Source organism: Rhinolophus sinicus, chromosome 14 (assembly GCF_057876585.1).
Source record: "Rhinolophus sinicus isolate RSI-liver-muscle chromosome 14, RSI-T2T, whole genome shotgun sequence".
Classification (NCBI taxonomy): domain Eukaryota; kingdom Metazoa; phylum Chordata; class Mammalia; order Chiroptera; family Rhinolophidae; genus Rhinolophus; species Rhinolophus sinicus.
In genome coordinates, this window is record NC_142514.1 from 15,771,621 (window position 1) to 15,783,410 (window position 11,790).

The 11,790-nt window shown below is 46.7% G+C and overlaps 1 protein-coding gene across 2 annotated transcripts in view; it reads right to left on the minus strand.

Moving 5' to 3' along the window:
* LUZP1 (leucine zipper protein 1) overlaps positions 1 to 11,790 on the minus strand; it is a 90,194-nt gene extending 78,404 nt beyond the window's left edge. The window contains exon 1 of one of the 2 annotated variants that reach the window (XM_088790470.1): positions 11,500 to 11,790. The gene's annotated coding sequence lies outside the window, so the exon portion shown is untranslated. Of the gene's footprint in view, positions 1 to 1,844; positions 2,114 to 11,499 lie in introns of those variants that run through there. The other variant, XM_088790469.1, reaches the window with a different exon arrangement.

An 11,790-nucleotide genomic window follows, 5' to 3' on the forward strand; every position in this document is an offset into this window, starting at 1 on the left:
AAGCCTTCTCACATTTCAGGACACCGACCAACACATATATTTCATTCATTCCTCCAACACTTACGGTTCCTTTACTATAAACCAAGCATTATATTGGGCACATTAGATACTGTCTCATATAGGTTATGGGCGTCATTATTCCCATTCTGCAGATTAGGGGAACAGGCTCAAGGAGGTAAAGTAACTTGCCCCAAGTCTCACATCTAGTGGGATCTAAACCAAGGCCTTCACAACATCAAAGCCCAATTCCTGAAGGATGCGTGAATTCCGAAGCCAGTGAGCCGTGCACTCAGGCCTGGGTGATGGCCTGGGTGGCCTTGGGCCAGCTGCTGACTCTTCTCAGCAGCAGTTTCCCCATCTCTGCAGAATCAGGGCATACCTGTATATTTGGTGTAAGTTAAGCGCTTTGTGCATTATAACACATAATACAAAGGGAAGTTGTTTACATCAGCTCTTTCGGGACTGGATCCCACTCATCTTTGGATCTCGTGGTGCTTTCCCCTTTCGTGTGTATCTTCATTAACGATTATCCCTCTTTAACGCATTTAGGACAGTCTTCCTTGCATGGACTCATATTCTTCTCCCCACCAGCCTGGGACCTCCTCAAGATGGAAATGAGGCTTATTCATTTCGGATCCCTTTCTGCCCCCAGTGCAGCATCTGCCATGCATCCATCCATTACCTCACTCTTTTATTTATTTCATAACAAATGGCTGAAAGCCTACCATGTGCCAGGCACTGCACAGACTATAAGACAACAAAGGTCCCTGCCTACTTGGAGCTTATGATTGGTGGGGTGGAGAGACAAGACAATATTAAACACAATTAATTACCTCAATGCAATTGCATTAAATGCTACAAAGTATCAGGCCAGCTGCTATGAGGGCTTTGGAGATGTGGAGTGGGGACTTAATTCAATCCAGGACACAGGGAAGGCTTCCTAGAAGAGGAGGCCTTCAGGCTCAGAGAGGTTAAAATTTGCTCAAGGTCACACAACTGCTAAGTGGAAGAGCTGGGATTTTAAACCAGACGCTTGACTCTATAGCCCATGCTCTGTCTACTACACAACAATGCCTTTTATCTCTTTCATTTTATTCTTCCCTGGCTCTTACTGGTGCGAAGGGAGCAAGGTCTAACACTGGATGCTCTAAAGCAATGTTTTCCCAGCTTTGGGGTCAGAGACCCCTCTGAGAATCTGTGACATTCATAACACCTCTTCCAGAAACTACATGTATACAGACAGCCCCACAAAATCTTGCCTACAATTTCAGGGAGTTCATAGAACTCACACCACGGACCTTATAGTGTTCTCTTTCTGAACCTCAGAAAGAGACACAAGGGCCCCATGGGGACCTCAAATCCCCAGACCCAGAACCCTATAGAAAGATTTTCAAGATCCAAAAGAAAGATCCGAGGATCCTGTAGAGAGAGACCCCAAGTCCCTCCAGAGGAGCAGTAGACCTTGCAGAGGTACTGTCAAGATGCTATAGACAGCAGAGGAACCTCAGGCCCTCTTACAGCTGGAGTCCCCATAGAGGAACAGCTGGGCCTTAGAAAGCTGTGGGTCTTAATCCTTTTGGGGTGACTGACACCTTTGAAACTCTGAAGAAAAATGCAACACACATGTTACACACAAAATCAAGGGGTTCACGGACCTGTGGAGGCCATCGGTAGCTCCCAGATTCAGACCTCCTGTTATTGAGCTTCCACATGAACATGAAACCCACCCCCCACCCGAACCCGGACCAGAACCACAGACTCAAGGAACGGACTTTAGAGTCAAAACAGACCACGGGTCGAATCCTGGTCCTGCCGTTCACTAGCCGTGACCTTGGACCACTCACCTACAAACCCTCAGGCCTCAGCTTCTCACTTCCCAAAAGGGAGGGTTGGATACCTCTCCCTCCCCAGCCCAGCCCCAGCGGCGTGGGCTCCGTGCCGGGTGGGCGATGGAGCCTGTAGGACGCAGCCTCTGCTCCGGCTGCCCAGGAATGGGGCTGCAGCACTTCCATGAAATACTAATGGGCAGACTGCACCAGGAGCGAGGGCGGGCGGCGTGGGGGAGGGCGGCGCGTTTGCCGCAGTGACAGCTCTACGCGCTGCCGCCGCCGCGGGCCTGGGAAGCCGGCGGGGCCAGCGCGCTCCCGGCCTTTCCCACCCACCAGGCAGGGCGTTCCCGCCAGCCGGCTTCCTGCAGTCGAGGGCAGGGGAGGAGGGACGGCGCTGAGGGGCCGCGGGGACTGGCAAGCCTGGTTCCTGGCTTTCTCTCCGCGTTTCCTGAGCAGGACCAGCCAGGGGATGGGACCCAGCACAAACCTCCTTCCCCGGGAGCGTAGCCAGGAAATCACGTCCTTCTTACCCTGTTTCCCCGAAAATAAGACTTAGCTGGACAATCAGCTCTAATGCATCTTTTGGAGCAAAAATTAATATAATTAATTAATGTATTTAAATTAATATAATTTAATATATCAATATATATTAACATTAACATATTAATGTCAATGTTAATACATAATAAAATTAATATAATATAATTAAATTACATTAATATAATTAACATTAATATATTTTAATATAATATAAGAACGGGTATAATATAATATAATATAATATAATATAATATAATACCAGGTCTTATATTAATTTTTGCTCCAAAAGATGCATTAGAGCTGATTGTCCGGCTAGGTCTTATTTTCAGGGAAACACAGTAACTCCGGTTCCTCCTCTGTGCCTGAACGGTGCTGATTTAGGTCCATAATCTTTGTCCTTACAGCCTGGTATGATGCCACCCATTTACTCCATGAGGAAGCAGAGAGCAAATGTCAGACCCTAAGCCCCACAACACAGCTAGATTCCAACCCCATGATGTGAGTTTATTAAGTCCATCCTACTGATGAGAAAACTGAGACTTTAAAAAATGAAGTGACTTACCCAAGACCATCATAAAACTATTACTACTAATAAAATAAAGTGCTTACTGCATACCAGGCATTGTGCTACAAATACTCTAAAAATATTTCCTCATTGAGTCCTTAAAATTTATGACGATAACTATTGTATGTATTTTATAAATGAGGAAACTGAGAACCTGAGAGGCCAAGTGACTCCTCCAACGTCACACAGCTACAAAGCAACAGAGCTAGGAATTAAACTCCAGTCTCCTATTTCCAGAGCTCAGATCATTCCACTATCCTGCTTCCCAGATATCCTGCTTCAGCTCATTATAGTTGAGTAACCTGAGGGCCAGCACCTTGTTTCATTTGTTTCTGAGTCCCCAAAACCCCACCTGACACTTGGCACAAAAATCAGTGCTCAGAGATGACAATGGAGCCTAGCGCAGAAGCGCAAAGTTAGAATGACTGGTAGGAGGCATCTAGCTTGACACCGTCTAGAACCTTTAGCCAAATGAAAATTCAGCCTCTGCTTAAATAGTTCTCATCACTATGAACTTTCTCTTTCCCATAATGGCGCATTCCCCTGTTGGACAGATAGTTTTGGTCTAGTAAGGGAATACTCCATTTTGCTCAGGGTTACTTGTAAACAAAGGAAGATCATTTCCTTCCTCGTGGCAACAAGACATTTTGCATGGTGTTCTTCGTCATTTTATAAGGGTAGATGGCTCAACAATTTTCAGTTCCTTGTGAACTGGAACAATGTCAGCTGTTCACCAAAGATGTTCCTTTTCCATGTGCAGAGTTGTTTTGGAGAAAAGCAGCTCAGACTACATTTTCCAGCACCCCTTGCAATTAAGTATGTGACTCGTTTTCACCAGTGGGATATGGGCAAAGACAACATGTGCCGTACCCAGGCCAAATCCAAGAGAAGAAGTGTCTTTGCTTTCTCAAAGCTCACTCTTTTCTCTCCCATCTGCCAACTGGATGCCAACACCAGGGCTAACTCGGAAACCACATGTTGGACGTGGCAGAGCCTTGGTCAGCCTGGGTCTCACTCAGTTGCTTGACTGAGTAGGGCACATATTGAACTAGATTCTACTGTATTTCGGCGTTGAGATTTCAGGCTTTCTCCATTACAGCAGTTAGCATAACTAACACTGCAACGAACCAGGGTTCATTGTTTTATCTTCCACAGTGCGGAGCACGGTGTTGATCGCTTAGAAGATGCTCAAAAGACATCCATCCAGCACCCACTGTGTCCAGCTGGCTCAGCTGGTCAAAACTAGTCTCTCTTCATCTCATTGATGCATTAGGTACTACTGCCTATTCCAAAAAGGGTTTTGAGGTGGTTTCCACTGCAGCCTCAAGCCTATTTGATGGATAATTAAAGAGCAAGAATCAAGGAGTAATGAAAGCCTGAACCAAAGGGCAATAGAAAAGGAGCAAAGAAAGATGAAGATTTGACTAATTATAGAAGAAATGCTAGACTGTTTTCTAAGGTTAGCAACTGTGACAGGACAAAAACCATGCCTCTGAGTTTCCTGGCAGTCAAAGCAAAGAGGGAAACAGGATGAGTTACAAATTATATGGGAAGTAGTAGTATATATGTGATTAAACACAGATCCTGGACCCAGACTGTGTTTGTTTGAAGCCCAACTCTACCACTTGCTAGTCATGTGACCTTAGGCATTACTTAACTTCTTTGTGCTCTGTTTCTTTGTCTGAAAAATGGGGACAATATAATAATAAAACCCCTTTCTTAGGGTTATTGGGAGGATTAAATGTGTTAAGACATATTCATTTCTTCTAACAGGCCTGTCACTTAGTAAATTCTGTATAAGAATGATCTATTGCTATAGTCTGATTGGAAGAATCAGGTCAGTGATTTGGGAGAGACAAATTTTTCCCTGCACTAAACTCTCAGAGAAATGTATTACATAAGGGACCCTCCAACTAACACAGTGGATAGTGCCTCAAACAGAGTTTTATGACAACTGCTAGGCCCTATGTCACATGGTTATTTCTCTTATTGGCTTTTGGACCAGATAAGCCTTGGCTTCCTACTCACTAAGGAATTCTGGGGCAGGTTGCTGGGGTAACCTAGGGCCCTATGTACCTTTCTGCTGACTGTCCACAGGGCAGGTTAGTGTCGCAGTGAGGAACAAAGGGGTTGGTGTTAGACAGACCCAGGTGCATTTGTTAACTGCTTCCGTTACAGTTTCTTCACCCAGACAGTGGAGAGAGTAACAAGTAGTACCTACCTAAGAGAGTTGCTGTAAAGATTACATAAAAGAATATATACAAAACACTTTCCACAATAACTGGTACTATAGAAAGACTGCAGTACACAAGCATCCACACATAAGGAAGACACCAACAAAATAAAACAGTGAATCTCACCTGAGACCCCTGGAGTAAGGAGAATAATTTTTAAAGTTTCAAAAAGTAGATGAGAAATGGTATATTTCCCCCCAGAATGGGACCCTGGGCTGACCAAATCATCATTTCTTTGCTTCTGGCTGGAACTTCCTGGGCCTAACTCAGTGTGGTGTGCACCCTAGGTTGGCCCGTGTTGGGAGCCACGCTGGGCTGAAGAGGTGCCACAGAACAGGAATCACCACGGTGCCACGATAACAGACTGTCATTGAAGGGGGACTGAGAACCCGAAGGTCCCACACATTGGGTGGAAAGCACTGGGCTTTATATACGACAGCTTCAAGGGGTGAGCCCTAGTCATAATCACATTTTCCAGTGGCGGAAACTGAGGATCAGAGAAACAAAGTGACCTGTTTTTGGTCACACAGCTAGGAAGTGGCAGAACTGGGACATGAAAGAGTTGTGTATGTTCCATTATGACACTGTTTCTACCCTCCAACCTGATCCAGGATCTTGTCTCTCTAGCCAACCACTCCCTTCCTCGGCTGTCTGTCGGTTTTTATCAAGGATATTCGAGGAAACACCTAATGCAGGGCCGCCTACTCCTTCTGCCTGGCCCTTCCCCCATAGGAACTATCTCCTGGACAGGACAGACAAGTTTCACAGAGGTGCCTCTAGCTGATCTGAGGCTCTGAAGGATGGGAAATAAAACACCATCTCCATCATCCAAGTCCAGCCTGCAGCTCTTATTTACTCAGCCTCCTGGTTGGTGTTCCCACTTCCATTCCTCCCTCTACACACAGCCGAAGTGATCACACTCAGCACTTATCTAACCAATTCATTCCCCTGCAGAACAATATTCAATAGTTCCCTGTTGCTCCCAGTTTAAAGTTCAAAGTCAATAGCTTGCTTTAGTCCCCAAAGCCCAGCCCACTTTCTCCAAGCCTCTTTTCTCTCACGCATCCTTGGCCCCATGGCTCCAAACATCCATAATTCCCAGCTTCAGAGCCTTGGCATGTGTAGTGCCCTGTGTGATGTGAGATTTAAAAAAAAAAAAAAATGTGAACGAGTGTCAGCCCTAAGCTGGGCTGTGAGGCTGTCAGATTCCATTAACCTCACCTGAAGGAGACTTCTCTGCCAGGGGGAGGTGCCCACGGTCCACCTGGAAAAGGGACCCATCAGGAAGAGAGCACCAATAACTTTAGCTCTGTGTAGAGCCCTGGGAAATGAGGACCTTATCTTGCACCCACTCTATGTGTCAGAGGCTAGGTGTCAGGGAGGTGACATGATAAAGCAGCAAAGGGAGCTACATTTCCTACCAAGTCTGTGTGACACCTGGGTCCAAGCTTTTACCAACCAGCTTATGCTGTCTCCTTGGTTGAGGCAGAAGTCACCTCTGTATAACGCAGTTGCCCTCATGCTGTCCTAGAGCAAGCACAGGCTCCGCACCTCACCACTCCCACTTGCTAAGGGACATTGCTCTCAATAAGGAAGGTGCCCATCCACCTTTGAATTCCGCGCCTTTTCCTGTTCCTCCTGCGCCACCTGGTGGTCATATTTGGAATACATCGGGATTTCTGATGACAGCTCTGAGGAAGGAGGCCTAGGGTAGGTAGACACACTCAGAAAAAATTCTCAAGGATGGCATTTTCATCTCAGTCTATATCCCTTTCTAAGGCCCCAGGGCTCACCTGCACCTGGAGTTCAGAGAAAGGCAGAATGTTGATTCTATCTTGGGTCTGTTACTGGCCCTCTCTGGGCTCAGGTTCCTCATCTATAAATGTAGGGGTTGGGTCCTACCAGCTCTGGCATTCCCTAAGTGACATCATGTGACCTTATTTCAGTGGGCAGAATGTAAATTCCAGGAGGGCAGGGAAGTTGTTGGTTTGTTCACTCTATCCCACACGTGTGGGGGCAGTGCTTCATACACAGAAGATGCTTTACTGGGTTTGGGGCTGCATCAATAGAAACAACATATGTACAAAGAAGGAGGTGATAGTCCTTCTGCCCATGTTTGCAGTCCTGTGTTCTTTTTGGTTAGAACTTTGAAAAGGACAAGGAGAGAATGTAACTCATTCATAGGAGGATGAACAAATTGATGGCTGAGGGGGCAGGGGAAGGTCACAAAACCACATTTTATGGGGAACAATTGAAGGAGCCAGAATATTGACTCTGATATAAAAAAAGACTCAAGGGGTACATGTGTCTGTCTTCTGAAGACAGCATCTGAGGAAGAGAACTGGGCGAACTAAGAATTAGGGTTGCTACTTCAGGGAGACAGAGTTTTCTCCCCCCAAAACCAAACGAAGCTTTCAGTCTGAGCTAGATAAAGAACAGACATACAGTTGAATCTCAGTCTGTCCCTAACTAGTTTTGTAACCTTGGGTAAGTTCCTTCATCACATTAAGCCCTTATTTTCTCATGTATAAAATGGATATAATATGGAGCATTCAGGACTGTTGTAAGGGTGGAATGATCTGAAGCATTTTTTTTTTAAATGCCCAGTGCAAAGCATCATGCCTGCTTCGTGCAAGGTGAGTGTGGCCATGGTTTAAAAAAATAGAAAGGTAGTGAGCTCCCTGTCACTCGGTATGTGAGCAGAACTTGAGGGTACCGGGTGCTAATGCCAAGGAATCTAGCACCTGCGGGGACTGTGGCTCAGGAGGTGGCATGGGCTGATAGCTAGCAGTACTGCTTTTGGGTCACATTGCCTAGCTGTGAATCTTGGCCTTGCTATTTACTTGCTGTGATACCTCGGGCAAATTACTTAACCATTCTGAGTCTCAGTCTCCCCATCTACAAAATGGAGATAATAGTAATTCCCACTTCACTGAGTCATTGAGGGATCAGGAGGTAAAGCCATCAAAATGTGTGAGCTGCTGCTCTGATATCAGTGATCTTATTAGGGTTGTCCTGGATGACCTTCAAGGTTGCGTCCTATCTGATATCCTCCAGGTCTGGAATGCCTGCTTTTGCCCTTGGGAGCAAAATGCAGGGGGCTCTTGTGAAGCAGGTAAATACATTGTCCTAAAACTCCCGGATGCAGGGGATTGCTTTCCTCTGGTCCTTGCCCTTGACAGTGAAAATAGGGCACTGTGCTTTCCCTCACCCACAAGCCAGCCTTTCCTGTGACAGGAAGGTGGCTGGAATGGCACCTGAGGTGGCGGGGCACAGAGTGGGGTATAGGACAGACCTAGGGGAAGACAGGCTGCCTGGCTTTCTAATCTGCTCATGCACTTTGGTCCCCAGATAAACTGTGAGCTCCATGAGGAATCCAACTGCCATATAGGGTACAGAAACTAACCAATAGCAGGGGGAGGGTCAGAGGTTGCCATCTGGAGGGAGGCCCAGGGGCTGAATCTGGCTGTCAGGCTTGTTTTGTTGTCGGCATAGTTGCACAGTGGTTTTGTTTTGTTTTTTCACTAGTTGTCCCATTTAAAAATAAGGAGACTGCATAAAACATTCAGATTCCTTACTTTCTTAAAAATCAGCAGAGCTGGTACATTTCTGCACAGCACAAGTCAGTTGGAGATGAGTGGTGGCTGCCACATCTAGAGAGGGCATGTGAACTCCATGAGTCGCCACATCTCTCTACTGTTCACACCCAGTGCTTCACAAACTTACGAAAGGCCCCTATATTTCCTTGAGTTTGTGATCCCTGAGAAAGAGCACTGGCTTTGCAATATATATAGGGACAGTGGGAGGGATCAGGGCCCAGTTATGAGCGTCATTAGTGCTCTAAGCTCCATTTCCCCCGTCAGGAAAAGGGAGATAAAGACACGGACTCGTCCCAGGGTTGATGTGAAGATTAAATAAGAAAATGTCTGTAAAGCACCGGGAACATAGTAGGTGCTCAACAAAAATTCCTCCTGAGTAAACCGTGGCCTGGTCTCATTCAGTTATCTCCCCTGGTTTTGACTACACTGCTGGGCGCAGTGCCAGGCCCCAACCACCTTAGGAGGCTGGCATTATTGATATCCACGTTGACAGAAGAGCAAACCAAGGCACACAGACATTAAACAAGTAAATGGAAGAGCTGGGGTAGGTATCCCAGTCTGTCTGATTCCCGAACCTATGCTTTTCCACTACCTGACACTACCCCTCACAACTATATGTCATCTGCTGGGGTTGAGTGTGGATTCTGGGGTATAGCTGTAGGGCTCAAATTTTGGCTCTACCACATACTAGCAGTGTAACACTAGGCAAATTACTTAATTTCTTGGACTTTCAATTTGTCATCTGGAGGAAAATAAAAGGACCAAATTTATATGGGTTAAATGGGTTAATGCTCATAAAATGCTTAGGGCAGTACCTGGGTACACAGTAAGAGCTCAATAAATGCTAGCTATTACTATCAGTAATTGAACACGGGCTGGGTGCCAGGTACTAAGTACAAAGATCAATGAGAGTCCCTGCAGGGGGCACAGGTCAGAGTGACATGTGCTGGGAGGGTGCTGTGAAAGGAAGAGGGGGATGACGGTTAATTTCATCAACTGTCAGCTTGGCTGGGCCACAGTGCCCAGACATGTGGTCAAACATTATTCTGGATGTTTCCGTGAGGGTGTTTTTGGGTGAGATGTACATTTCAGTCAGTGGACTTTGAGTAAAGCAGATTGTTCGTTATAATGTGGGTGGGCCTCGAACAACCAGTTGAAGGCCTGACTAGAACAAAGGGGCCGATCTCCCCAAAGCAAGAGGGAATCCTTCAGAGGATGGCCTTGGGACTTCACTGGCAACACTGGCTCTTCCTGGTCCGACAGCAGACTGCCTTTGGAGTCAACGTGCCACTCTCATCTGAATCTCCAGCCTGTAGGGCTCCCCACCAGATTTTGGACTCACTGAGCCTCCACAACTGTGGGAGCCAATTCCTTGAAATACATCTCTTTCTACATATGCACATCCTATTGGTTCTGTTTCCCTGGGGAACCTGACTAAGACAAGGTGGGGTTGGGGGGGCGAGGGGAGTTTAGTACAATTACCTCTGCCAGAGGAGGCATCCTTATGACGTTCGGCAATGCTGGCCTGCAGAAGGTCATCCAAGGGCTCTGGCCCTGTCTCCAAAGGATGGAATAGTTCTTTAATGATTGGGATTCGTTTACTATGAGGATCTTACAACGCTGGGAGGGATAGCGCATATAGCATCAGGCTGTCAGAATCAGGATTCAAAAGCTGCTTAATCTGCAGAATGATATGTAGGAGCCCACAAGAAACGTAACGTGAATCAACAAAAAGTCCATGGGTTCCGTTGTACAGATACAGAATCAGGGGCCGGGGGCGAGAGAGTGCGGCCAGCTTGAAAGCGCCAGGTGTATATAAACTATAGTGATTTGTTCCAAGTGCAATATGGGACAATTATTTCCTGAGTTATGTTAAGAGAAGAGAGGCTGACAGCCCTGGCCTCCAGGTTTCAGAAATGCAGGATAAGGACCGGCAGGTGGAAGTTACTGGAAATCAGATTTGGGCCCAGTGGGAAGAACAGTCAGTGCAGACCAAAAATGAGCTGGGTGTCTCATGGGCACTGAGCTCCCTGTCACCAGGAATGTTCCAGGAGGTACATCCTTCTTTGTGAGGTAACCAAGACAGTGCTATGAAAATAAAGAGCATGCACTTTGGATGGGAAAGACCTAGATTCAAGCTACGGCGATGGACCGCGTAACGACCTTCCGGTCCACAATGGACCACGTATACGATGGTGGGCCCATTAAGATTATATACAGGGTTTAGGTGTGAAGTAGGCTATACCATCTAGGTTTATGTTTGCACAATGACAAAATCACCTAACGACACACTTCTCAGAACATATCCCTATCGCTAAGTGACACATGCCTGTAGTTAGTGTAAGTATGACCCCAGATGAGTCACCGTCTCTGAGCCTCCACTTCCTCTACTGCCAAATGTGCCTGCAGACCTCAGGGAGTGCGCATGCTGCATTGAGAATCCCTGGGTGGCCTCTTGAAGCAGCCAATGAACATAAGCTGTTTATCACACTTGTTGACTCACACTGAAACATCCTCTGCCTGTCCCTACTTCCCCGCCCAAAGTCCCAAGCCTCTGCCAATCTGAGAGTGCCTCATGCTGCCCAACCTTGCTGCTATCCAACCTAAGGGAGGGCAAGGTAGTAAAAAAGAGGTGTATCCTCTTGGTATCTGTTAGGACGCTTTCGGCAGCAAGTAACAAAAAAATCCAGCTGACAGTGTTTAAACTATGAGAATGGTTGCCGCTCACTTACCCCAACATCTGAGACAGGAGGTCCCACAGATGCTTCAGTGCCTCAATGGTGCCGTCAAGGAACTGGGCTGGCTCTTTCCCCTCTGCCATCCTCAGAGCATCTGCAATGTTTCCTGCAGGATCTCAGGATGGCTGCCCTACCTTTCCATTCTCACAGGGCTGCTCCCAAGCAGAAAGAAGTTTTTTTCCCCTTGCATGTCTCTTTTCCTGCGAGAAGTATCTTTCCTAAAGCCCCCAGCCAACTTCCCCTTACATCTTACATGACCAACTTGTCCTGGTTTGCCTGGTATTT